Source organism: Armigeres subalbatus, chromosome 2, assembly GCF_024139115.2.
Source record: "Armigeres subalbatus isolate Guangzhou_Male chromosome 2, GZ_Asu_2, whole genome shotgun sequence".
In the NCBI taxonomy this organism is placed as follows: Eukaryota; Metazoa; Arthropoda; class Insecta; order Diptera; family Culicidae; genus Armigeres; species Armigeres subalbatus.
Window position 1 is genome coordinate 302722464 of NC_085140.1, and position 24558 is coordinate 302747021.

Below are 24558 nucleotides of genomic sequence, written 5' to 3' on the forward strand. Positions count from 1 at the left end.
AATTATCTACTAGCTCCTTGCGATTTCTAATCTATCGAGACATTCTGTTAGGCAGCGATCTGCTCGCATGTTTCTTGATCTCAACATTTTGCAAGGTTTTCAAACAAAAGCCATCAAGTTGGTCCGTTGATAGCAAAGTTTTGGGTTCGCTTTTATGTAATGATGGCTATTAATTTTTCATTTACACAGAAGAAGTCTCGAGCCATTGCAAATTTTGATTGATGATTCTAATATCCTTCTGTTTGCGATCCGAACTATACCTGATTTGCATAGCATAACTTATATCGATGCCGTGTATAGGATGTGCCAATAAAAAATATAAAACTCATTGTGCAAACGTTTAACATACCGACTTTTTTAATCTATAGGATGATACCATTCACTGACACTGCACTGCTTTTAATTCAATACAGACTGTGAAAATTGAAAAAAAAAATGAATTTATTAAACTTTAATCCGCTTCAGTGAATTTAGAATATTTATATCGTTATATACCTTGAACTCACAAACACATAAAAGATTTTTTTAAATAAAATTCATATTTAAGACTTAAATGAGCTTAAACGGATGATGTTCAAACCGTGCTTCTCAAACGATAATAGCTACAATTTCAGTAAGGTTTTGTCCTGTGAGTTTTGTGTTACATTCATGATGTGTCGCTTCTTGTAGAAATCCCAGAAGAAGGTGTAATACAACACCGAAACGTCGAACAATGTAAAACATATTATTGTTTAATTGTGTAGAGTCCGCAGAGCCTAAAATATCATGTGACATGAATAAGGCATTTTAACAATTTGCTCAACTATTGCTTGTACAATTTTGTTTTTAGCGGTATTGAGATTATTACATATTTTTCTACATCTAATATAAAAACTGAGTTAAAATTGAAAATTTCATGAATTTTGGCACACGGGAATTTTGAAAAACTGAATAATTTCGCGTATTGAACACTCCTAACTTGACTTTACAATGGGACAAGCTGTCAACCTGTGAGCTAACAGCCAGGGAATCAAATTTCCAAAAAAAATTAAAATTAATTTTAAACATCAAATTTAGGGTCTGCGAGAGTAAAATAATATGTTGTATAGAAAAAGGTAGAACAATCAAATAAAAGAAAAATCATGAGCGTGAATAAATAGGAAATTAAAACTCTATTGGAATTGAATTCATTAGAAAACATTCTCAATTAAATCCTTGTCCGATATCTTGAGCTTTCCTGCAATTCATCTTGACAACATTCGCATTTTTTTTTGTTTCGCTCTGTAATCTCATGATCAATGACCATCCCAAGCCGGTTATGGCAAATGTTGTAAAATTGATACGGTTGTGCCAAACGGTGGGAAACAAATTTGAAGTATGTCACCGGATTCATGACCCCGATTTTCGATGATAAAAGATCCAGTTTTAGCGAAAATGAAAGTGATGCATAACCATCTGAAGGTAGGTACCCGGCCTTGCTTGAAATGGTCATTCAAAATTTTGCGGATTGAATGACCAGTCAAGTTGCTAAACTGAGTTTAGGACTGCACTCTAGAATAGGTGCGGAGCGGATCCATCGGTAGTTGCCTTCACTTCTGACCAAAACTTTATATTTTCTCAGTTCTCATTTTTGCCTTTCTCGTACGACTAAGTTGTCCCAAAGGTAAGGGTATACGGTATTTCGAACCGTAATAGATGATTTAGAACAAAATTTCGGGGTATTTAGCTGAAAAAAATTATCAGAAAAATACTAGCTTTTAATGAAATGAAAGTTCTTGGTCATTCAAGAAAATTTTGGAGTTAGACCTTTGGGACTGTTCATCAACCGCGTAGACTCTTAAGGGGAAGGGAAGGGGTTCCAAAAAACTACGTTTGTCTACGAAGGGAGACAAATATTCCAGGAGTCTACGCAGACTTTTCATTATATATTTTTTTAATAGCAATGTAGCACTGAAGCACTTATTATAAGAACTATAAGCACTTCGGGACTATGTCCAAGGGCATGACGATCCCTCCCCAGTACAACTGCGAATTGTGCCTGCCTAGGATTTGGTGGGGTTTGACACTGGGATCTGTGAACTTCTATACAAAGCTGCATGTAATCGCAAGTATGCTTCACCAAAGCGACAGTGTGCCCCTCAATGCGCACTAGGGTGCGGCTTATTTTTTGATTATTTGCGAAACCTGGAATTCATGTGCTTAAACGCTTTTTTATGGGAAAAAAAGAGTAGCCTCAGAATTTGAGGCAAAAATAATGACGTTTGGAGGTCGCGCAAAGCCCTTTAAGGTGATTTTTTGACTATCAAGTTTAGACTTTCTCAGAAATAATCATAACTTTGGCAACTTTCATCCGATTTACAATCTATTGTAATTCATCTCTTCAATATTAAATTTCTGGAAACATCATATTTTTTTAAATTGGCTCAGAATGGTGGTAATATGCAGATTTTGATAAAAATTTCTTCTTTTTTAAGGAAAATCAATTTTGCAAACGCTCTAACTTTGTCAAATATCACCCGAATCCGGATATTTTTATATGGAATCAAAGAAAAAATTGTATTCTATTTTTTTAGAACAAACTGAGCACCTAAAACCATCATTTGGTAATTTTTAAGACCAAATACTGCAAAACTAGTTTTTTATTGAACAAAGACACAACATAGTAGGCTATAATTTTATTACCTTCATAGTACATTTTGAATATAATAGTACCCTTTCATGTGGAATTGTACCGTAGTCGCATAGAACTAATTAAGCACAATAAATTAGCAGAAAACTGAATTATCTTTAAGAACTGTTTTGAAATTTATTAATGTTTGTATGACATAATGAAATGTTGTTTACAGTGATGATTATACCACGAGTGAAATTTTGAAACAAGTTGATTAATTATAAATAATCTTACGAACTATTTTTCTCAAAAATCTTATGAGATTTACTTATCATTTGAATTAAAATCAACAAGTAGCCATTATTGGAAGTCTTTATTTCATAAAGGCCGTAAACTCACAATTCGAAACGATAGCCTAACTACACAGAAAAAAACAATGAAAAGTAATCAGCGCGTAAATAACAAAGACGTGGAAAATTACACTATTCTGAGCGTACATGAATCTTTTCTAACAAGTTCGCCCTAAATGTATGCAATTTACATACCATTAAGACACTTATTCGTATAAAAATTGAGATAATGCAATACAAATTGCATACATTCAGGTGATAATATCGTTTAAATTTACGCGCTTTTTGGCATTCCCTTTATGCGCATTACTTTCGTGTAAATTTCAGCAACTTTTCCTATCTGTGTATGATAGAAACGGTTTACATTTTACATTGTACCATAATCATAATGGTATTGAATTATAATCACGCTGTAGTCTGATAACGTTTTTTGACTACGGTTTTCGTAGACCGGACTGTACAAGCAACGGGTTGTTAAGAATGTTTACCGTATGAAAAAGCGATTTTCTTTATACATTTTTGGAAGAAGGATTTTATTAATATTATATTGATTATGTTGCGAAGACCGTAAACCTCATTGGTTTATATTAATGAAGGTTTTTCCATAATTTCGTATTGTTTGAAGAACTTAGTGTTAATAGGTAACGATATCAACGGTAAATAATTATGCGGGAAGGCTCGATTCACTCATGGTAAACCCGGGACAGTAGATTCATAATAGTTGTACCTTAATCAAAAATGCTTACTGAACTGCACTGTAGTTCGGTAATGTTTTGATCAAAGTGACTGCGATTTCAATAGTCTGTATGAGCAACGGTTTGTTAAGAATGTTTGTCCGTTTGAAAAAGTATTTTTGTCATATATTTTTATAGGAAGAATTCTATCAATATAAAATTGATTGTGGCACGAAGACCGTTAATAATGAGTTATCCTCATTTAATAATGCCAATGTAATAGCTGAAACATGTAGGTATTTGAAGACCTTAGCGTTAATGGATGAAGATATCAAATTCGGATATTCAGACAACATGTCTAAGTAAAAGTCTAAAAAATCACAAATCTCATTTAATGCACCTCTAAATGTTGATGGAATTAGCTAAAAATTGTTCGGGAGATTTCTTTCAAGCTGCCTATTGATATGGAGGGTGACACTTTGAATCTGGAATACTTGAAAATAATAAACAGGTCTACTAATTTTTTAACTGTTTGAAGTACGGTAAATAATTATAAGGGTGCTCTTATTGTAAACAGCTTTCCATTGTTAAAACGTCAAAACAATAAAACATAATAAAATTCTTATAGGTAATGCATTTTTCTAGTAAATTTACTATGCAAAAACAGTTTTTTACGACTTACACCGTAGTTCATATGAAAAGAAACTAATATATTCAAAATGTACTATAAAAATAATAAAATTATGATAAGAAAATTATTTTGAGCTTTTTAGTGGAATGTTTATTTAAGATATAAGACAATTTAATTTCCACCATTGTATCCTGACAGATATTCGACCTCAACAGTAGTCTTCAGTGTCTTGTACTTGACTCGACTCGTCGAGTCAAGTACAAGACACTGAAGACGGCCTTACTGTTGAGGTCGAAATACGTATCTGTCAGGATACAATTAAGTGGTGGAATTCAATGGGATTGTTTAAACTCGTCTTATGACAGATAAAATTATGGCCTACTATGTTTCGTCTTTGTTCAATAGAAAAATAGTTTTGTAAGATTTGGTCTAAAACATTGCCAAATAATGATTTTAGAAGATCAGTTCTAAGAAAAATTAGAATACAAATTTCTCTTTGATTCCATATAAAAATATTCGGATTCGGGTAATATTTGACAAAGTTGGAGCGTTTGCAAAATTAATTTTGCTTAAAAAAGATTTTTTTTTATCAAAATCTGTATATTACCATCATTTGTTCAAAGTTTTTAGAAATTTAATACTGAAGAGATTAATTACAATAGATTGTAAATCGGATGAAAATTGCCAAAGTTATGATTAGTTTTAGGAAAATCTAAACTTGATGGTTGATAAATCACCTTAAAGGTCTTTGCGCGACCTCTAAACTTCAATATTTTGGCCTCAAATTCTGAGGCTACTCTTTTTTTGCCATTAAAAAGTGTTTAAGCACACGAATTTCAGGTTTCGGAAAAAATCGAAAAATAAGCCGCACCCTAATGCGCACAAGCCTAAGTCCTGGTGTTAGGCGGAACGCTAAACTAACCTGACACGATGGCTCTTCGACGAGACAGGAGGTTTGCGCAGGCTCAAAAAGCCGTCTATAAAACAAATAGTTACGAAAAACCTACCTGGTACATGATACCTGGTTGGCTACAGTGTCGATAACCTATGCCTGGCGTATTGTTTCCTCGAACGTTTAGGGTCCCCAGGTCCGATTCGACCGCGTGCAGCCAGCGTGTTCGTGGCCTTTCATGAACTCGCCGGCCTCTCTCTGGTTCTCTGTTGAACATTGTTTTCGCTATTCTTCCGACATTTGCACTGAGTGACCATCCCTGCAGTCGTATTTTATACGATTTATAATATTTTCTTCTTTAACCACTTGATACAGCTAATGATTCATGCGTCTGCGCTGCACCCCTTTTTCCGAGTATTGTACGCAGCACTTTCCGCTCGAAAACCCCGGAAGCTCTCCGGTCCACCTCATTTAACATCAAAGCTTCATGTTCATAAAGGGCCACTGGTAGAATCAGAGTTTTTGTTTTGAGTAAATTGCGTTTCCGCCTGCATGTTGCGGGACCTAAGCTGGTTACGTAATCCGTAGAAGGCCCTATTTGCAGCGAATCTATGACAAAAAGTCGAAGGACAAAAGTTCGAAAGACAAAAGGACGAAGGACAAAAGGTCGAAGGAACAAAAGGTCGAACGGACAAAAAGTCGAATGGACAAAAGTTCTAAAGGACAAAAGGTCGAATTTACAAAATTGATTACAATTGAACAGCCATAGTCTTGAAAACAATACAAAGCTAAACTATTATTCTGGAAGCGTCATCGGGGGTAACAATAGGCCAAATGGGGTCAGGATTAGCCGTGCGGTAAGATGCGTGGCTACAAAGCATGATTATGCTGAAGGTAGGTGGGATCGATTCCCGCTCCGGTTCAAGAAATTTTCTCGACTTCTCTGGGCATAAATGTATCATCGTGTCATTCACATCTATTGAAGGATGAGGAGTTGAAAATGAATTTGACACTCATTTCAACCAGAGACTGATAGTCTTCTGTTTCTCCGTGCTCGACATTGGAAAGAAAATTTGGATTAGTTGGGAAGGAAGTCACCTTGGGTAGCGGCCAAATAGTTCTTTGTACGTCACTGATAAAAAGATACCAAAACTAATACCGTGTTTCACTCAAACGTGCACTCGCACACAATGCTCGCCGTGTTTCTGCACATTATGGAGAATCGCGCTTCTTTTGACATAAGCGACACGTATTACAAGTGCATGATCTAACGAGTACCAATTTTTCAGCTTCACAATCCTGAGAACGGGAAAAGCGGGCATCGAGCAGCTACCTTCTACCAAAGCTGTGGCACCACCAATGTTCTGGGAACCGGCTTCATAGTGCTGGGTAAGATGCGCCAACGCGTGATTGGGTGGCAGCCAATCAACGCAAGGATGTGCAAGCTGAAGATTAAAGGCCGTTTCTTCAACTATAGCATCATCAACGTGCACTGCCCACACGAAGGGAGACCCGACGACGAGAAAGAAGCGTTCTATGCAAAGCTGGAGCAGACATACGATGGATGCCCACTGCGGGACGTCAAAATTGTCATCGGTGACATGAACGCACAGGTAGGAAGGGAAGAAATGTATAGACTGGTCATCGGACCGGACAGTCTGCACATCGTATCGAATGACAACGGCCAACGATGCATAAACTTCGCAGTTTCCCGCGGAATGGTAGTCCGAAGCACCTTCTTTCCCCGCAAAAATATCCACAAGGCCACATGGAGATCACCTAACCAAGAAATGGAAAACCAAATCGACCACGTTCTAATCGACGGTAAATTCTTCTCCGACATCACGAACATCCGCACTTACCGCAGTGCGAATATTGAATCCGACCACTACCTCGTTGCAGTATGCCTGCGCTCGAAACTCTCGACGGTGTACAACACGCGTCGAAGTCGGACGCCGCGGCTTAACATTGGGCGGGTACAAGACGGTAGACTAGCCCAAGAATACGCGCAGCAGCTGGAAGTGTCACTTCCAACGGAAGAGCAGCTAGGCGCAGCGTCTCTTGAAGATGGCTGGAGAGATATTCGATCCGCCATTGGTAGCACCGCAACCGCTGCACTTGGCACGGTGCCCCGGATCAAAGAAACGACTGGTATGACGGCGAATGTGAGCAGTTAGTAGAAGAGAAGAATGCAGCATGGGCGAGATTGCTGCAACACTGCACGAGGGCGAACGAGGCACGATGTAAACAGGCGCGGAACAGACAAAACTCGATTTTCCGGAGGAAAAAGCGCCAGCAGGAAGATCGAGACCGTGAAGAGACGGAGCAACTGTACCACGCTAATAACACACGAAAGTTCTATGAGAAGTTAAACCGTTCACTTAAGGACCACGTGCCACAGCCTGATATGTGCAAGGACATAAACGGGAACCTTCTTACGAACGAGCGTGAGGTGATCCAAAGGTGGCGGCAGCACTACGAAGAACACCTGAATGGCGATGTGGCAGACGAAGATGGCGGTATGGTGATGGACCTGGGAGAAAGCGCGCAGGACATAATTTTACCGACTCCGAATCTCCAGGAAATCCAGGAGGAGATTGGCCTGCTGAAGAACAATAAAGCACCTGGAGTTGACCAACTGACAGGAGAGCTATTTAAACACGGTGGTGAAGCACTGACTAGAGCGCTGCACTGGGTCATTACCAAGATTTGGGAGGAGGAAGTTTTGCCGCAGGGGTGGATGGAAGGTGTCGTGTGTCCCATCTACAAAAAGGGCGATAAGCTGGATTGTAGCAACTACCGCGCAATCACATTGCTGAACGCCGCCTACAAGGTATTCTCCCAAATTTTATGCCGTCGACTAGCACCAATTGCAAGGCAGTTCGTGGGGCAGTACCAGGCGGGTTTATGGGCGAACGCTCCACCACGGACCAGGTGTTCGCCATTCGCCAAGTACTGCAGAAATGCCGCGAATACAACGTGCCCACACATCATCTATTCATCCACTTCAAAGCCGCATATGATACAATCGATCGGGACCAGCTATGGCAGCTAATGCACGAACACAGATTTACGGATAAAATGACTCGGTTGATCAAAACGACGATAGATCAGGTGATGTGCGTAGTTCGAGTTTCAGGGGCATTCTAGAGTCCCTTCGAAACCCGCAGAGGGTTACGGCAGGGTGATGGTCTTTCGTGTCTGCTATTCAACTTCGCTTTGGAAGGTGTAATACGAAGAGCAGGGATTGACGCGAGTGGTACAATTTTCAGTAAGTCCGTCCAGCTATTTGGCTTCGCCAACGACATAGATATTATGGCACGTAACTTTGAGAAGATGGAGGAAGCCTACATCAGACTGAAGAGGGAAGCTAAGCGGATCGGACTAGTCATCAACACGTCGAAGACGAAGTACATGATAGGAAGAGGTTCAAGAGAAGACAATGTAAGCCACCCACCGCGAGTTGGCATTGGTGGTGACGAAATCGAGGTGGTAGAAGAATTTATGTACTTTGGCTCACTGGTGACTGCCGAAAATGACACCAGCAGAGAAATTCGGAGACGCATAGTGGCTGGAAATCGTACGTACTTTGGACTCCACAAGACGCTCCGATCGAATATAGTTCGCCGCCGTACCAAACTGACAATCTACAAAACGCTCATTAGACCGGTAGTCCTCTACGGACACGAGACCTGGACGATGCTCGTGGAGGACCAACGCGCACTTGGAGTTTTCGAAAGGAAAGTGTTGCGTACCATCTATGGTGGGGTGCAGATGGCGGACGGTACGTAGAGGAGGCGAATGAACCACGAGTTGCATGAGCTGCTGGGAGAACCATCCATCATTCACACCGTGAAAATCGGACGACTGCGGTGGGCCGGGCACGTAGCCAGAATGTCGGACAGTAACCCGGTGGAAATGGTTCTCGACAACGATCCGACGGGCACAAGAAGGCGAGGTGCGCAGCGGGCAAGGTGGATCGATCAGGCGGAAGATGACTTGCGGACCCTCCGTAGACTGCGTGGTTGGCGACGTGTAGCCATGGACCGAGCCGAATGGAGAAGACTCTTATATACCGCACAGGCCACTTCGGCCTTAGTCTGAATAAATAATAAATAATAATTGTGGACACTTTTTAATTTACACACTTTAATTTATGACACGTTGAAAAGGGTGGGATTTCCTATGTACATGGGACAGTTATGCGTATAACGGCAGTACAGTTCTCTTAATTATCTAATCCTTATTTGAGCATCAAGCTGCAAAATTGAAAAAGCCGAAACAATGAACAATGGTTTTGGCTCCGTTGCGCTTAATGCAGTTGAGCATAATAAGTAAACGAACGAATAATAGAAACATTATTTGTTTGCCATTTTGACTAGACACTAGAGCACCTATTGGTAAAAGGCAAGGTTTACTGTACCATGAGCATGAGACAGAGCAGCAGCGCAGCAGCGGGGGCAGCAGGGACTATGTCCAAGGGCCTTACGAACCCTCCCCACGGCCTCTGCGAGTCGAGGGGCCTGTCTAGGACGTGGTGGGGTTTGGCAGTGGGCTCTGTTAAACCCCTACGAAAAAGCTACATGTGTCCGCAAGCAGGCCCTACCAAAGCGACCTTGCGCCGCTCAAAGCGCACAACAGCCCAGGGAGTGCCAACTGGCATGAGGAGTGTCCCTTCTTCGGTAGGGTAGCGCGTGAGCTGCTTCGGCAGGGAGTGAGTGATCTGTTTGTGCTGAGGCAGGAGTGTCGTAGCGCGTCGCCGCTATTGTCACCTCGAAGCACAGCAGAAGTCTGAGTATGGACTGCACATGCTGAGGTAGGAGTGTCGTAGCGTAGTATCGTTGATTGGTCCCTACATACCGCTATCGACACCTCGAGGCATGGCAGTGGAGTGTTAGAGTGAGCACCCGAATAAGGGTCACACAGAGCGAATGGTCTTTGGAGAAGCTGCTTCGGCGGCAGGGTAGCAGTGGGTTGTACCCACACACCTACAGTTGTGCACATGTGGTGCATGGGGAGTATCCCTGCTTCGGCAGGGTAGCGTGTGGTCTGCTTCGGCAGTGGTGTGATTGATCTGCTCGTGCTGAGGCAGGAGTGTCGTAGCGTAATATCTGTAGGCCCAGGCAGTTACCGCTATTGACACCTCGAGGCATGGCAGCGGAGCGCCTGGGAGAGCATCCAAGTAAGACTCAAATGGTGTGAATGGTGTGCGAGCACCCAAGTCAGTCTCACATGGGACGGGTGCCTGTGTGAGCGATAATGAGCGAGTACATTTAGTACTGCCATCCCCCAGAAGTAGTACTGGGAGGTAGTTCCTGGGGGAAACGATGGTGGAGCTCAAGGAGTCGGTATTACCGGTATGGTCGAGTCCGACACTCCAGTACACTTCCGTGTGGTAGTTTGGCAACTACAATGCACGTGTACTGGGTTAGTGTGTAAATGCATTCTCCCTTGTAAAAAAAAAAAGAGCAGCAGCGCATGCTTTCGTGCCACTTTCTTCCGCTTTTGATATACGAACCCTGCTTATACGCTAGAATATCCACATGGATCTGCAGCACTACTAATTGCACGGGAAATGTCTTGAGTTGAGCTAGTAGATCTGTTAGCAATGTTAGCATTGAAGAAATTGGCTGTCATAAATATTGATATCGCTGGTTATATGTATTGCTTATACTAGAACCACGTAAAAAAACTGTATAAAACCCAAAAACTGAGTAAAATCGAATGTCTTTGCTAACATTGGTTTGCCAAGATAATACAAAGCTAGATAGGAAATATTTGTCTAAATTTCCTTTCAGATATAAATTGTTTTGACTAATCATATGTTTCAAATTCTTGTGACACCTTCCTTCAAATATTTGCTTGTATGTATTACAAATTATCACATATTAAACATCTGTAAACCAAACTTCCGGGTTTTGAAGGTGTATTTTCTTAAGCAAAATTTACCTTTTCCACTAATTTGTTTAGGCAAAATATTAAATGCTACCGCATGACTGATTTTTATCAATACGCTATAAACCATACACATTTGATGTCCTGCACAAATGACGACATTGAAGACCCATTAGTGCATTGCGTTCTAATCAAATCCAACTTCCCTGTCGATAGCATTAATGTTAGCTGTTTAATATTATTGCATCGCGTCAAAACATCACATGTTCGTCACAACCACGCACGACTTGGCTGCCCACTAATTACCATCAGCTTAGCGCCGCCGTCTGGTTAAACTTGAACTTGAATTCTTGAAGCCGGTGATTTAAATGACTCACGAGTTTACATATTTCCTGTTAAACCGGTAGCATTCAGTCAGAGCCGCTATATTGTTCAAAAATGATCAATTAACACCTGATAATTGCTATAGAAAAGAATGGACAGATAGAAGATGCAGTCCACCGATTGAGTCAGCTTTGCAGAAGGGGGCAAATCGGTCACCTGCATAACGGACCATTTTATTTTGGCTTTCAATAGTTTTATAGAAAAAAATGTTGGATATAGGTATTTGGTGATTAAACCCAGTTTTTACTACAAGTATTTACTTTTTTCATTAAGTGAAGAACTGAGTTTTCATCAAAATTCACATAAATAGACATAATTGGTTTTTTCATTGATCGAGCAGAATTTGTGTACATGGTTAATGCTGAATGATTATTGTAAAACAAAACACTTCTAAATGATAGCAAACAATGTCAAGAATGCTGTGATGTTGTCGAAGCTCTTTAGCTCCCTTTAGCTAGCATAATAAATGACCGATCGTTCAGTTATCACAACATGTAAAACAAAAGCTACATCGAATATAGTCTGCGATGTCGATTAGTCGGTGCAACTTGATAGTTTCACGGCAATCAACGGAGCAAAAGCCGGTCCCACGATGTGGAGGCAAGTCAAGTTCAAGGCCGCAGCCGGCAACAAGTCAGTGGTGCGTTGACGTACCTACAAAACAAGGGTACGAACACAACAGTCAACGGACAGAAACCACACTGTCTCGCGACTCCAGCGTCTAAGACAGAAAGAAAAAACCCTATATGTAGATGAATGGTGCGTAAAGATGAAGACAATCTAAAACCGAATGTTTACCAAGCGTAAGATGATACTTGAGAGAGCTGAAAAGCTTTCAAGGGAAGCAATGTGTATCGAGTCGACTAATTCCGGGTTTAGTTTATGTTCCGAAACAATCAGTTTTTTTGTTAGACTTCAATGAGGCTGAAGAGTGGAACTATAGACATGCGCTTAGTTTGCTTTGAAGCAACCGTGAACATGAAGCACAAGAACTTTTTGTTTAGTTTCATGTGTCTTCCAAATGCAGAGGAAACTGAATGCCGCTTTCGCAGTAGACTCCTCAATAGAACATTTTGATTTCTTTATGGAAAATTTTTCTTTTATAATTACAATTTTTGCTTGCTAATTTATTTTTGTTTTGTGGAAAATCTTTAATTGTTTGTGGAAATTTTGTATTGATTTATTGCTCATGCCCTGATTTCTTTATTGGAAATTTCCTATTTTTTATGGAAGATTTCTAATTCTTTATGGACATTTTATTGCCAATATATAAAGAAATCAGGGTATGAGTAATAAATAAATATAAAATTTCCGTAAATAATGCAAAATTTCCGTGATCGAAAAATTCTCCACTGGTCCACTGGGTGTTATGTGTCCTGTCCGTTGTCTCTAGGTGTTAAGTGTTCATTCTGAACGACCTCTGGTCGAAGACGGTGTTTCTGTTTTTAAAAAACCCAGATTGATCCACCTAGCAGTGATTGTGCCTTTCTCATACATAATTAATCAATACAACCCGGAATATTAGCTGAAATGCTGAGTTATTTGTGAGTTTATTTGCAAAAATTCTAAGTAAAGTATTATTAGCGTGTGCCTTTCATTCGACCTTTTTTTTATTATGCTTTGAAGCTGCAGAAGCGTTATGGCGTTATGAACGTAACTTGCATGCTATCATAACTTGTGTTGCATTTGTTGTACTCAAGTCTTGTACTAAAGCGAGAAGAAGAGCTTGCATGGGTTGATTCTACAAGGCATTTTATAGCATGTTATGACTTTTTCACGATATATCATAACCATTTGAATATTTAGAATTTTTTGGAATGTGCAATCGTTATGAAATTCAATAGTGATCAACTACGCTTTATTCTTTGTCGATTGCAATTTGTTGCGAGAGAATCGGTTAAAAATTACTATGTAAAAAATTGGCTAATGTTTTTTATGGCACATGTGCACACACACACACACATACACACGGACAGACAGACATTTGCTAAGTTTGTCAAGCTGAGTCGATTGGTATATAACACTATGGGTCTCTGAGCCTTCTATAACAAGTTCGATTTTGGAGTGAAATGATAGCCTTTCGGTACAACTTTGTTGTACGAGAAAGGCAAAAATTAGCATTAGTCAATTACAAAATTTTCCACAAAATAAATATTATTTTTCAACAAAAAATAAAAACTTTTCATAAAATAATCAATAAAAACCCAGATTAATCCACCTACAGTGAGATTTTGACCCTTCCTTAGTTATAAGGAATTTTTTTCCAGACTCCAGTATTTAAAACGAGATAAAACTACTCAGTTTCCCACGGCGATTTACCGTGAAAGTGAAAAAAATAATTGCCTACCCAAAGGCGGATGTCTTGGGTTGAGTGACAACTTAACGAATGATAACGTACTGTACTTCATGCTGCCTATCTATAAGGCGCTCGTCGGATTGAATAACTATTATGACATGGTTAGCAACTATCGTAACGCTGGTTGCACATATTGTACTCGTGATTTCCAGAGACCTCGATATTAATTAATCCAGAACTAACTAAATCAGTCATTGATCTGAGCGAAACTCAATAGCGTTCAATAATAACATATATTTCACCTTATGGATGCCTAATTTGGTAAAACTAAACTTGTTCAATACCTTAAAAATGAGCGAGATTTTTATGGTAGTAAATTTCAGAATTTGCACACATACGCACACATACATGCATACAAATGATCTATTAGTGTCTCAAAACATGCTCACATTTGCTATCTAGCTTCCACTGAAGAAATTTTTGAAATCCCTTTCAATTTTTACGTTTTTGCTTTTCTGAGAAGATTTTTTTGTACTTGCTTCTATATGTTCCTCAATTAAAATCATTTGTTTCTTTGAAACAAATCAGAAAAATAGGCATAATTCCATATCATATCATTTGTTATAATTATATTTTCAATGTCAAAGTGAATTTGTTTCAAATACCATACATTTTATTTAATAATTCACGAGATTTCTTGATAGATTAATACGTAACACACCTGCGTAACGCATACAAAGTGAAATTATAGACACTTCCGAAGGAAGGGTCAAAAATGAAAAAGAATCTATGAAAAATACAAAAAGGCAATGAAAATGATCAATTAACACCTTTTACACTTTTAAAGAAGTGGTTATCTATGGAAAAATGCTCAATTTTACACCCAATATTTTTTTACACGGTTGGTATTCTTCAATTTCCCGGTTAACCTGATTTTTCACAGCTTTTTAAATACCACCTGAATTTTGTTTGATTTTTTTTTGTGTTTTTTTCCATGGTGTTGACTCATAGTTTCATCAACGCTTAAGGTCGTAATTAACTAAAACCCACCCGTTTGAAAAAAGAATCGGGTGTATTGCTTTTTTATATTTCTGTATGGAAATTTTCATATTTTTAATTGCTCTTCATTGATTTTCCCGTGGAAAGTTTTTATTTTTTCGCGGAAAAAAAATTTAAGTGGAAAATATAATTGTTTATTGCGTGGAACATTTTGATTTCTTTGTGGAAAATTCTTCTTTTATAATTGCAATTTCTACCACGGACCAGGTGCCTTCATTGAATTGGCCAGATATTACGAAGATTTCGTACATACGATCATCCCACATGTCATCTGTTTAATGATTTTGAAGCAGCATACGGGAAAAATTGATCGAGTCCAGTTACAGCAGAATCCTTGACAAACAAGATAAGTAATTCGACTGACTTGATCTTATAAATGAAAATAATAAAATAGATTGATAATTTGGCTCTGCCTGAATAACACGTCAAAAATATCTATGTGTTCTTTGGGTGAAAGTAGGTCTTAAATATGTGAAATAATCAATTAAGCCAAAAAAAAGACAAGGTCAATTAATCTAGGCCGTCAGTTTGTACGAAAACTTCCCATAGAGTAATAGCAGCCATGTTGGTAACATGAAATTATTTACAAACACGGTAATATTTTTTGTTTAATTCACTACCAGCTTTGGCATCACGCCGCTGTTCACGCCGCCAATCCATAACTTTCCATGCTGATTCAAATTTGTAGAAGTCCGCCGACTTTTCCGTGGAAATTCCGGAAAATCAATGGAATATTTTCGTTGAAATGTCGAGTGAAGTTCCGTGAAAATTTGGTGAAGTTTCGTTAAAATTCTAAAAAAAATTCCTTATACGAATCCAGCATTGGCGTAAATAAGGGGGGCCGGGGGGGCCTGGCCCCCTCCAGACCTACTTGTGCCCCCCCCCCCCAGAAAATTTTGAAAAGTAATTCCAACTTAGTCAGTTTTTATTTCATTTACATATTTCCTACATATTTCTTAATTTTGATTATGAATTCTATAAACATATTTTTGTGGCGTTATCACATCTATGACCATTTGTTCAGCAAAGCATCGAAATATTTAAGTTGGACCCCCGGGAACATTTTTTCGATTTTTAAGCTAAAATCAACGCCGCTTCTAATTCAGTTGCTAGCTTAAAATAATAAATTTGTTCTGCATTTGTTTGACTAGTATCCTGGTCGCAGGAACATAAAAACATAATTGTATTAAGATATAAATATTTCTGTTCTATTAAACTACCATCCGCTTTAAAAAACTGAAGCAACTACATCAAAATGAGCACATGTACACAAATCCGGTCAATGAAATTTCGAACGACCATTCTTTCGAAAATCTTCGAGTTAATCGCAAGGTATGCCGCAAAACAGTTGATCAAATTCTATGGAGCTTTGTGCTCTCGCTATATAATTCTGGCACAGAGAGATATAAAATTATAAAACTTAAGAATCTTTGTTACAATGACAGAAAAATCAACAACGCATGCCATTGAAAGTATTAGGACAAAACTTAGGCAACCTTCGCACTCACAACAGAGATTGCATTAAAAAATATTTTATAATCCTCAAAAGATCTTGTTCCATTCAATTTTTTGGCGATTTCATAAGGATCATCGGAAAACTCTTTTGTGCCTGCTTTAGTTAGAATTTGTTTTTTAGGATAAAAAAAAATTAGATTTAGAAACCAGTTCGTATCAGAAAACATTTTTTTTGCAGCACAATTCAGATCGATTTGGTTGCTTCTCAAGTCTCTTTGATTTTTACAGAGAAATCTCTCACCTATTCAGAAAACCATAATAAAGCCTCTTCCTAACGTCAGTAAAGGCTACCTTACACCTCGGGAAAATTTTCCGACGGATTTTGGTCCCCGTGCATTTTAAATGGGGCCGGGATTTTGATTTTCCGTGCCCAAATCCCGAAAACATCGCATATGCAAAAATGCATGGGGAAAAATTCCGCCGACCAAATTCCCGAGGTGTGAGTCTACCTTAACTACAAAAACCCTATGTTATTCTGGAATTTGATTTATGACTCATAATTTTATGACTCATAATTTTATGACTCATGGAATTTATGACTCATAAAAAACACTTTAGGATTCCAAATTTGTGTTCATCGGTACTTAACTATTTCAGCACATAGCATACATTTTGGAATTGCATGAATACTTATATTGATTAAGACAAAATTTCGTGGAATTTATTCCACATCTAAAGAGTTTCAAAAATTTCAAGTTTCAAAAAAATCGAGATCTTTACGCATTAAGTAATCATGGAAATGCTTGAAAACTTTCAGAAATATACTGATATCGAATTTCATTTATAGATAATTCGAAGAAGATTCTTGAATCTTAGATTACACACTTACCCACATTTAGTAACATGGAGAAGACAAGTTGACACAGACACAGCGTTTTGAAGCAATCACAGCATCATTGGAAATCAATTGTATTATTCGCGATTTTTTTATGTTAGTTCTAGGACGAATGAGCGATAAACTTAGTCAAACAATTTCTATTGCAATCCATGCGCACAGTGCTTTAAATCGCCTTTGAAAATTACATCCCACCAGCTGGTGCCATGGCCCCCCTAGACCGAGACTCTAGTTACGCCTATGGAATCCAGAAATGGTAACTTGGCTTAGAAACCTCGTAGTTAATAACTGTTTTAGTGCTGAATAAACACTAAGCTTCGAGGTGGCTGTGTCCCAGTGTGGGGATGTAATGCCAATAAAAAGAAGAAGAAGAAGACACTTAATATATTTGTTACATTTGGCTTGAAGGCCTTCAATGTAATTTTGGCCTTTTAAGAGTAATTTTTTGGTCTAGCAGAAGTCCTAAATATTTGGCTACCCTAGACAAATTAATTGGAACCTCATCCATAGTGACAATTATAGATAGTGGAATATATAGATGAGCGAAGATAAATCCTCTGTCTCCAAACGAACTGTCAAACGTGTCTCCAAACGAGCATGACGTCACGATTTCAATGCAAACGTTAAGGGCTGTGACGTCATATGCGCATGTGCACGTTCAAAAAAATCGACTCAGGCATGCTTTCGCTCATCTATAGATTCTACTATCTATAGTGACAATATGTCTGCTAGAAGGTTTCAAATACACTGTCAAATGCTTTCTCTATATATCAAGAAGGGCAAATCCGGTCGAATATCCTTCAGATTTGTTGAGCCGAATTAAGTTCGTAACTCTTAATAACTGATGAGTGGTTGAATGCCCTTGGCGAAAACCAAATTGCTCATCAGCAAAAATAGAATTGTCATTGTAAGGGTGAGATATATTAGGAGTTGGGAAATCCACTTTTAGAGTGCATTGATGACAGATATGCAAATATCGTATAACGGTTTTGGTTGCTAACACTAACCAGTAAATAGCAGGCCATGACTTTGCCTCTTTCCTCGTGGGACAATGAACGGAGTCGCACGCGGGATTAAACAGCACACCCCGTGATAGCTCGTTCGGCAGAACTAGGCCGCACATTTGGCGATCCTGCCAGGTTGTTCCTGGTTGGAAATAATTGTTTTGTAAGTATCCTGTGGGCGTGATTGGGACATTGTTTTTTCATCGGTTTCGACTTGTAATGTCGAAGACGCTCTGGAAGAGCGTCAGATTAATAAATTTGCTCATCGGTTTCGACTTGTAGTGTCGAAGACGCTCTGGAAGAGCGTCGGATTGAATGATTTGCACATCGGTTTCGACTTGTGATGTCGAAGACGCTATGGAAGAGCGTCGGATTGATAAATTTGCTCATCGGTTTCGACTTGTAGTGTCGAAGACGCTCTGGAAGAGCATCGGATTAAATGATTTGCACATCGGTTTCGACTTGTGATGTCGAAGACGCTCTGGAAGAGCGTCGGATTGATGAATTTGCTCATCGGTTTCGACTTGTAGTGTTGAAGACGCTCTGGAAGAGCGTCGAATTAAATGATTTGCACATCGGTTTCGACTTGTGATGTCGAAGACGCTCTGGAAGAGTGTCGAATTGAATGATTTGCACATCGGTTTCGACTTGTGATGTCTAAGATGCTCTGGAAGAGCGTCGGATTGATAAATTTGCTCATCGGTTTCGACTTGTGATGCCGAAGACGCTCTGTAAAAGCGTCGGATTGAATGTTTTGTCAATCGGATTCGACTTGTGATGTTGAAGACGCTGTAGGAAGCGTCGGAATGAATGATTTGCTCATCGGTTTGGACTTGTAGTGTCGAAGACGCTCTGGAAAAGCGTCGAATAAAATGATTTGCACATCGGTTTCGATTTCTGATGTCGAAGACGCTGGATTGACAAATGTGTTGTTTCTCAACGGTGTTTATTGTAGATCCAGTTGAAAACCGAACTGAGGTTTCGCGACAATCGCATTTTCTCACATTTCCGGATGTCGCAACTGCATCGCGAGTAGTGCGCATCTATGCCATAGTCGTGCGCCATCATGCGCACCACTCGCGATGCAGTTGCGACATCCGGAAATGGGAGAAAATGCGATTGTCGTGAGAGCTCAGTTCGGTTTTCAACTGGATCTACAATACTTTAAAAAAAAGTTGAAGGCGCTCTGGAATTTGTTTTCTTATCGGTTTCGACATCTGATGTCGAAGCTGCTGTGGTAGAGCACTGGATTGAATGTTTTGGCTTGTGACGTCGCAGACGCTCTGGAAAAACGCAAAAAAAGTTATTTGTTTTCTCATTGGTTTGACTTAAACGAGTTAAAATGTCGAAAGAAATCTGGAGTAGTGCCGAAGCAAATGATTCGTTTTCTCATCGGTTTCCACTTGTAATATTGAAAGTGCCAGATTGGATGATTTCTCGCTTAACTTTTCAAAAGGACCTAAGTAACATTTTTTTCTTGAATTAATTTGAATACTGCAATCAATAGCTTTCATGTTGTTCTGTTGATTGCGCTATTCAAATTAATTCATGAAAAAAATGTTACTTAGGACCTTTTGAAAAGTTAAGCGAGATTTGTTGTTCTTATCGGTTTCGACTAAACATGATTTTTTTTCGGAATGGGGTGGGTGTACCAATTGTCACCATACATAAGAACAACTATTTTTTTAAAAATAAGTAAAAGGCATGTGGGTGGAATTGATATATCAAGCGAAAGGTTTTACTTCCTGCTCCTTAGAACAGCTGTGAAAACCACAATGACATTTGTTATAAGCATCAAAATTGATTAATCCATAATAGGAATCACCAGTTGTGGCACTATTCTTTATTTTGGTTCCTTATTTGGCAAATTCCATTGTTTTCTTATGGGATTGGCCAAATAGGGACCACTAGTGCGACAACTGGTGCAAAGGACGTCAAAAATTAAGCAAAATCAATTTTTACAATTATTCTTTGCTTGTTTTGGAGGAGATCAAAGGTTTTATCGTATCATATTAATATGCTTTATCGATATGAACTTGGTTTGCGGTGATTTGATTGGCCATTTGGCATATAAAGCACTAGTGCGACAACTGGTGCTATAGCCACAACTGGTACATCTAGCCTAAATGATTTGTTTTCCCATCGGTTTTCTGCTTGTGTTGTCAAAGTTGCACTGGATGAGTATCGGATTGTTGCAGCTTTTGATGGTGAAGGTTGTGTGACAGAGGAGCAGATTGTTCGCGTCAAAGCAACGTTAATGCGGATCAGCAGAACACAACTATTTGGATTTGGATTTCGAAGGTGTTGTGTGAGAGTACCGGACTTATTGGCTTGAGCTTGAAGGGCATATTATGTTTGGTGAACCACCGATATTGTTTTGATTTTCCCATTGGAAGGCCATCAAATTGTATTGGATGTGGACTGCTGGATCGAATTTCATTGGTTTTGGATCGCAATGTTGGAAATATTTGCAAAAAAAAATAGAAGGAATACAGCTGGAGGATCACGAATCTGAAAAAGTTGACCTTTTTAGAAAGTTAAAAAAGGCTGGATTAATTTGCTTAGTAAATATGTATTTGCGTATTTGTATGTGAACTTTGAATTGAAATATTGAACTTGGATTGTTTTTGATATTGGTTTTCAATGAAACAATTGATTTTTGATAATGGGTGAGGTAACATGATTATTAGATTTGAAAATTGTAATTAGCTTTTTTTGCAAATAATTAATATTATTTTAGAATCAACTTTTGGTTATAAGCTACAGATTGTATTTGAAAGATGGAGTTGGATTAGAATGTTAGTTGTGAAAATTGGATGGACAAAATACATAACCATGCAATGGCAGGCATAAATAAAACTTTCACAATCAATTACTGTGGAAATGCTAAAGAACACATAAATAGTGAACCGAGAACTAGTTGTAATGCAGAGCCATGGAAGATGAGGAGAATGAAAAAAAAACTTGATCATTTTATATGAGTGTTTGATTTTAGTATTTCATTATAAAAACGTTCCAATGTTGGTCTGGGAATAAAACTTTGTTCATGGAATAGGAATATTGGATTTGCTTTTCGGATTCATAAATTGGATTTGAGTATCAGATTGGAAAATCATATTGAAATATTTGAATTCCCATTTGAATTATGATGATTTTGAATATCCAGTATTTTGCGCTCGGTAATGGCGGCGTGAGTGCCATACAGTTTGACGTTCAAGAGGTAGAAAACATTGGAACTCATCTAGTTTGCCATGAATAATAAAAAAATCAGAGAACAACAAACGTCAACCACCATGAACAAACACAAAGATTCCCGTTTGGATTTGATTTTAGCTGAATGACTTTTATAATTACCTGCATTTCTTTTCATTTTAGGCATAGAATAGGACAATCAAGAACCGTTTTATGAACGTTCCCTGCATATTTCTCCCGAGATTTTTTTTTCTCAAATCACAAATGGGACCGAATGCTTCTTATTTTTGTGTTAATTCATATATATTGATTAAACAATATTACTCTCTTCTAGCTTCTTGTGGATAGCCCCTAAAGTGTGAATTATATATCATACATCACGTTTGATTTACACGGTCTTCTCACGCGGGGAAAGTCGAGAATTCACGAGCTATAATAAACACGTATAATAAACACAATATGTATATTATATTCTAAGTAGAAACTGGAATGATAGTCTTGCATAGTTGGATTTTCCCATAATCTTATTTCAAAAGTGGATCGTAGTGTAAAATTCCGCTGCGCTATACATCATCGTTCATATATTTGGCATCCTGTCCAGATGAAGGCAAGAACAGAGAGAAAGCAAATAATTGTAATTGTGTGAATTGTTCTCTTTTATGACTTATTATGTGCATAAGGACTAACAATTCAACGGCTAATTATTTTCAAACTTATGAGCTCAATCATATTAAGATGTAGTGGTAATCGCATGTCTAGAAGCAGACACTATTTCACCCACAATTATTTGCATATATTTCATAGAGGTCGTTCATAAAGCGGTTCTTGATTGTCCTATTTTATGCCTGAAATGAAAAGAAATGTAGGTAATTATAAAAGTCATTTAGCTAAAATTAAATCCAAACGGGAATCCTTGTTTTTGGTCATGGTGGTTGACGTTTCTTGTTCTCTGATTTTTTTTTATTATCCATGGCAAACTAGATGAGTTCCAATGTTTTCTACCTCTTGAACGCCAAACTGTATGGCACTCACGGTCACGTCGCCATTACCGAGCGCAAAATATTGCCTGATTTTCTCAAAATTGCACGCGGCGAACCTTTCATGAAAGGTACCGCCGCGCTTTCTGCACCCCGTTTACTTGATTCTTATGGATGAATAGCATTGCGGTGTATCGTTTGTCGCGGCCGTACCTTTCGACAGTCATTCGCCGCGTGAAGTTTTGTGCAAGTACCCATTTGGGAACATTACAAACGCCGCGCAGTGTATCATATCCAGAAAATCTGACAATACTGGATAGGAATTGAATACGGATATTGGATACTGGATTGTAAAATTAGAAAAAAAAATTCGATGTAAATAGTTGTTTATGAAAATCCTACGTCAATGGTTTTTTTTTCTCTTTTTTAGTGAGAGAAGAAGGGGAATGGGAGGGTGAGATATATTACGAGTTGGGCACTTTTAGAGTGCATTGATGACAGATATGCAAATATCGTATAACGGTTTTGGTTGCCAACACTAACCAGTAAATAGCAGGCCATGACTTTGCCTCTTTCCTCGTGGGACAACGAACGGACACGCACGCGGGATTAGACAGCACACCCCGTGATAGTTCGTCGGCCAAATGACCCTTTCGTCCTAGCAACACACTTGTCATAGACGAGTTCCTGTGACTCATGTTCGACCAAACAGGTCGCATTCAAGTCGCTGCAACCAAATTCTCGGGCGGCCAAATGACCCTCTCAGCCAAATGACACTTCCGGCCAAATGACCCTTCCAGCCAAATGACGCGTTCGGTCAACCCTTTCGGCCAAATGACTTTTTCGGCTAAATAACTTTTTCGGCCAAATGACCCTTTCGACCTAGTGGCATTCGGCAAAATGGTCCTTTGAAATATGAGTTAATCAGAATCCGTATAAAAACTCACATTAAGGCCCGTCTCACTTACCGAATTAAACTTAAAAGTGCCAGTTCGAAGATTTGAAAAATACCCGGTCTTGGCACCCACAAAAACCATTAAAACATAAATCTATCGGAAGTAATCTTTCTCTGCAAGTAGGGTTATTTGATAATTATTGAACTGCCACTATCAGATATAAGACACACAAACTTTTCAGTTGACGAAATCAATTCATCTAGGGGGAATGACGGCTTTGGCAGGTTTTGTTCTATTATTGTCAGGGGTTTTTTTATGACTGATTATGCTCAAATTTGGCCTAAACATTCTTTGCATACCAAAGAATATTGTAGCCAAATTTCATAAAATTCGGTCGACAAAAACCCCCCTGCCAATAATAGAACAAAACCTGCCAAAGCCGTCTTTTCCCCTATTTGATCTTGACGCATAAACTCTTTGGTTACAAACTTGAGCACACCATAATGTGGGCCAACTAAGATAAATTAGTCTACTTACTTGTCATAAGACGAGTTTGTACTATCCCATTTAATTCCATCACATGATTGTACCTTGACAGATACGTATTTCGACCTCAACAGTAAGGTCGTCTTCAGTAAGAGACACTGAAGACGACCTTACTGTTGAGGTCGAAATACTTATCTGTCAAGGTACAATCAAGTGGTGGAATTAAATGGGATGGTACAAACTTGTCTTATGATAAAGCTTGATCCACTTAGAATTTGGCCGCACGAATTTAGACATTTCTTTGCCGAAAAAGTACATAAAAAGGTGGTTCAGGTTTTATTATACAGGGAATTTAATAAACTTTGAAGGAAAAAATATCGAAAAATAATTCATTGGCATTTCGGATGAATTCTCGGACTTTTCTCTCAATACCACTCGTTATTTTTTGCACAGTAGAACGGTCAACTTAATCTGCCATTTTGTTCACACCACTTCTCCATAGAAGATGGTTTTCTGATTGTTTTGCACCATTTCTCAAGTTTCCCTATGATAATTGCCTAATATTTTTCGTTGGGACGAAAATTTGGGCATTTTGGTGGGTTGATAGTTTTTTTCAATAACGTCATTATCATTTGGTTCATACCATTCTATTACATCCTGTCTGTAATGGCAGCTTATTAAGACAGGCCAAAGCAACACCGGACAGTCGTGTGATTGAATGGATGGCAAAAATCGCTTCTGAAACACTCCTTGTATATTTGCCCATTTATGGTCGCTCCAGTGATGAAAACTTTAGTTTTCTTTCCACAACTGCAGATGCTTTGACATACCATCAGTTTGTGGTATCTTGCCTGCATAGACATATGTATTTGAATTTTCCTG

The 24558-nt window shown here is 38.7% G+C and overlaps 1 protein-coding gene across 4 annotated transcripts in view; it reads right to left on the reverse strand.

The window, feature by feature from the left end:
* LOC134212508 (protein rolling stone-like) overlaps positions 1-24558 on the reverse strand; it is a 129454-nt gene that overhangs the window by 21927 nt on the left and 82969 nt on the right. The window lies entirely within an intron of this gene.